At 35.6% G+C, this 4405-nt stretch overlaps 1 pseudogene; it reads right to left on the bottom strand.

The window, feature by feature from the left end:
* Positions 1-1423: 1423 nt before the first annotated feature.
* Positions 1424-1920, bottom strand: LOC123325504 (annotated as a pseudogene).
* Positions 1921-4405: the final 2485 nt, after the last annotated feature.

The following is a 4405-nucleotide window of genomic DNA, read 5'->3' as shown; positions in this document are numbered from 1 at the left end:
GGGATTTTAGCACCCTGGCAGCCACCTCATTCTCTCCAACAGTGTAGGTGAGTCCCATTCTCACCTCGCCTTGGCAGTATTGACTATTCACCATAAGAGATAAAATCTTGGGTAATACTGTATAAAAATAGGATGTAATCCACCAGCTACCACTCTGATATGAAATGCTTTATTCTTGTAACTGCTTACTGTTTCTTGACATCTTTATTCCTTCTTGGACATGGGAAGACTATGCTTAATTTAATCTGGAGACTCAGAACAGTTAAAGAGGTTTTAATTCAGTTCAGTTATGAAACTTCTGTTCTTTATCCAATATGAATCTCCATCTCAGAGCTTCTTTATTTTTCCTGCCAGATTTTCCCCTCTCTTTCCTCTTGTTGCTACTTGAATTTCACAGGGTTTACGTATATTGGTTCCCACATGACAGTCTGTTTGTCTTGCCTTCTGGCTCTGGCCAGAGGTCTCTACCATAGCACACCTGGAGGCAGAAGGGGGAGGGGCAGGCATTGTGGACCTGGAGTGCTCAGCTGCCCTGTCCCATCCAGGTTGTGGGTAGGCAATGGACTATCTCTAATTCTGTTTCAAATTTGCATTTTTGATTATTGGCACAAATAAAGATATTTCCTCTTTTTGGCTTGCATTCATTTATCCTTTTGAGATTTTTTTCCTTTGTATCTACTGTGGTTTTCAATTTGTGTAAAACTGTGATGTAGAAAAGATGTTAATGCTTTATCAAGTAATTTCTTGTGATTTTTGTTCCGTTTTTTTTGTTTGCCTTTGAATTGTATGTTTTGACATGCAGAAGAATGTAATATATTATTTGTATTACCTTTAAGTTTAAAAGGCATTCTCTATGAAATATATTAACAAATTAGTGTGCATAAACTTTAGATTTTCTAAATAAAGACAATGAACAAAACTATTTAAAATGCAATGAAATCTAAAAAACAGATTAGGAAAAAATATTCTCATTTAATGTTATAGATAGTAAATACCACAATATAATGATAATTCCTTTGGATTACAAATAAAATTTAATATTCATTCTAAAATGAACTGAGAATTTAAGCAATTCATAAAAAAGAAATATGCATAATCCTATACACACTTTAATCATAACTCCAAAAATATTTTATTTAATTCACTATTATTTGTATATAATTTTTTAAAGTGTGTGAGAAAAAGTTTATTCTTTCTCATACATTTAAAAATAATCTAAGCTAAAGAAAAATATAGTTCATAAATATAAAAGGCAAATTGTTTAGGATAGTTACCATTCTTGCAAGGGTGATACCCTTATTAATTGTTTGGTAAGGAGTGTAATTGGGAAAAACTAGAAAGGCAATGTAGACATTTTGTAGAAGGAACCATAAATAGATCTCTCTCTCTTTTTTTTTTTTTTTAACAGTCTTGAGGTCTTTTATTTTCTTTACATTTATCATGCCATGAATTCATAGGGAATGGGTTCCAGCAGTTCGGGCTCCTTTCCATTGGTTCTCACAAAGTGTGCTTCTCTGGGTGGGGCAGGCTGGCGCTTCAGTTGAGCCCAAGTACCTTTCTCTTTGGCTTACTTCTTTTTCTGATCATTTTCCTTCATACACTTCAGAAAGCTATCTCGACTCTCTGAGTGTTTAATATGCTCAATGCGTACATTAATTCTCATGGCAAGAATCTTGCCCTTAACTTGTTTGTTTACAACAATGCCAACAGCATGCTGAGTAACATTGTAGACTCTTCCAGTTTTGCCGTGGTAACATTTGTGGGTATTCCTTTTTGAACAGTGCCCGTTCCCTTGATGTCCACAATATCACCTTTCTTATAGATTAGCATGTATGTGGCCAAAGGAACAACTCCATGTTTTCTAAAAGGCCTAGAGAACATATAGCAGGTACCTCTCCTCTTTCCCTTTGTGTTGGTCATTTTGGCGAATTACTGGAAGATGGTGGTTCCAGCCGAAAGGAGATCTCTTGATGAGGGAATTCAAGATTGAGTCATTCATACTAAGGAAATAATTCTGAATAAGCAAAAAAATAAAAACCTATGAGCTATAAATATGACTGTTTTATTTGCAGTATATAGAGGAAAAAAGTAAGATACATTCTACTTGTCTTATGGGAAATTATTTAGCACACTATATTCCAACAGTAAGAGTATTATATGCTTATTATAATTATAAAAATTAACAGAAGTAAAAAATATGCTAATAATGTCAAATGAAAATATCAAATACAAAATGATAGTTGCATTCTGTGTTGAAGTATGAAAATATGTGCACAAGGAACATTACTAACCAACCAGTTGTATTTGGATAGTTGAAAAATTCATTTAATAAATTTGCTTTAATTTTTTCTTTAATGTTATTGTATTTCCCAGATAATTTGTGAAAGATATAGTCATACTAACAAGATGAGTAACAATAGTAGCATGTGTATGTTTGTCTACGACCACGGCATTTCCTAACACTGGCCCTGGTATTTCATCATTAATATCTCTCACCAAACTGTTTCCTTGTCCCCAGCAGGAAGTGCTAATAACCAACACATTAGGATTTAGAATTCACCACAGGATTTCACTTACTTCTCTAAGACTTTTTGATGAATTCCCTTATCCTTCATTAGGGCAGATCCATTATCCCATTATGCACATTTGAATGTGTGTTGGAAGGATGAGCCAGTTGTTTGGGATTCTTGTTTTGGTGTTTGCATTAGAGAATAAAAGCTTCAAAACAAGACTCTTTGTTTGAAAATTTTCTTTTGGATTCCACTTAAAAGGCAGAGAAATGATCAAAATAGCATCCCACAAGCCTCGTTGGCAGGGCTGTGATGTGTGTTGAAGTTTTCTTTATTCTCAGAATTGGCACTCATTGGAGAGTTTTTCAAAGATAGTAGATACATTTAAAAAGGAAGTGCTTGAAGCTTCAACTAGTATATGATTAAATTAATGAGTCTGATTCTCTGACCTCTGGATTGGTAACTGGGTGACATTAATTATCTATAAAACCTTTTCACATCCTCTACTCTCTACACCAGCCAAGAAAGTAACTTCCTCCCAGTGGAGCTCGAATAAGCTTTCTGTGGCTCTTTGTGGAGTTGTATCTGTAGCATGGATAAAATTTCATAAGATATTTAAAAATTATTGCTACTTGAAACAAAGTAATATTAGTCATCCTTTTTGCATGAAAGGGAGGAATAACAAAAAAGGCACACAAGAGCCCTTTTGGTGGGCCTGCTGTTTTTCTCACTGGCTTTACTTTAAAGACATTTCTCCAGCTCGAGCTGCTTTGATTTATGGTCACTTGAAGTGATCCCTAACTCCCCTCTTTTGTTTCTATGTTCTGTGTCGCTGCCAACCCTTCCAACAGAGTCTACTCTTCTGGAATTGGTCTAGTGGTTGAAAGGAAGTTTGGTTTATTTGGTTTCAGAGCTTCTCAAATCTGTTTTTGTGTGTGTGTGATAAACATAGGAGGAGCCGGAGTCCTCGGTTACAATGTAATATTTTTCATAATCCTCTGGATCCCTCACTTTCTGTGTGATATTATTTCTTTGTGTTAACCATACTGGTACAACCCTACCCTTACCCGAAAATTTGTAAGCCCTAGTAAATGTATTTAAAACTTGAAACCAATGACTTTTTAAGTAGACTTCCTAGGACTGTAACTGTTTCTCTCATGCAGAGAAATCGTGGTTTTGTCAGAAATTAGTCCAGATTAAATTATTTTCTCATCCAAACTGACAGGTACAGCTGCTGTATTTCTTTATATATATTTTATTTTATTTATTTATTTTTTAATTTTTTTTAAAGATTTTATTTATTTATTTGAGAGAGAGAGAATGAGAGAGAGCACATGAGAGAGGGGAGGGTCAGAGGGAGAAGCAGACTCCCCGCCGAGCAGGAAGCCCGATGCGGGACTCGATCCAGGGACTCCAGGATCATGACCTGAGCCGAAGGCAGTCGCTCAACCAGCTGAGCCACCCAGGCGCCCTCTTTATATATATTTTAATAGGTTGCAGTCCAACAGTGTATCGAAAGGGATAGCATTTTACTATGAGTATTAAGACAGGGAAAAACAAAGTCTCTTCTATTTCTTGTTAGAGGCATCATGTGACAGTCAGTCCCGACTAAGCTTCAGGCTTTCATTCTTCAGTTGGCTCAAGGCCCTTTCTAGTATAAACAGGAGAAGTTCTCTAGAATTGCTTCCCACTTTGGGAGCATGTTGACCCATATATCCTCAAAATCTCATTTATTAAGAAGCAAAAATATAATATTTGGCAAATAAAAATTCAAGAATCTAAGTCTGGCTATGTCCTTACAGTGTTTAAAGAAGAGTTACCAATGATCCTGCAACATACCCTTTCCAGCTGGAAAGCTTATGGATGATAGAGTTGCTTCTTTAATGTCACTGCTT

This window comes from Neomonachus schauinslandi, chromosome 8 (assembly GCF_002201575.2).
Source record: "Neomonachus schauinslandi chromosome 8, ASM220157v2, whole genome shotgun sequence".
NCBI classification, from domain to species: domain Eukaryota; kingdom Metazoa; phylum Chordata; class Mammalia; order Carnivora; family Phocidae; genus Neomonachus; species Neomonachus schauinslandi.
The sequence above is the reverse complement of the archived record's forward strand: the minus strand, read 5'-3'. Positions and strand labels throughout refer to the sequence as shown.